Here is a 303-nt window from a genome sequence, read left to right as displayed (position 1 = left end):
AGGAAGGAAGGAAGGAAGGAAGGGGGAGAAAGAAAGAAAGAAAGAAAGAAAGAAAGAAAGAAAGAAAGAAAGAAAGAAAGACAACTAACTCTGTTCATAGCTGGGAAGTAGATGTATTCAGATCTATATAGAAGAATGAGCCAATGCTACAATTCAGTCCTGAAATGACCCTCCAAGCCCCTAGGCTTGAAGAAATATCTTGATCATTAACTTTACACATCTAGGAAGAGAGAACTTCAGTTGAGGAATTACCAACATCAGATTGGCCTATGAGCGCATCTGTAGGGACATTTTCTTGATTGC

This window comes from Grammomys surdaster, unplaced genomic scaffold, assembly GCF_004785775.1.
Source record: "Grammomys surdaster isolate TR1022 unplaced genomic scaffold, NIH_TR_1.0 126313, whole genome shotgun sequence".
Lineage (NCBI taxonomy): Eukaryota > Metazoa > Chordata > Mammalia > Rodentia > Muridae > Grammomys > Grammomys surdaster.
Note: the sequence above shows the minus strand (reverse complement) of the source record.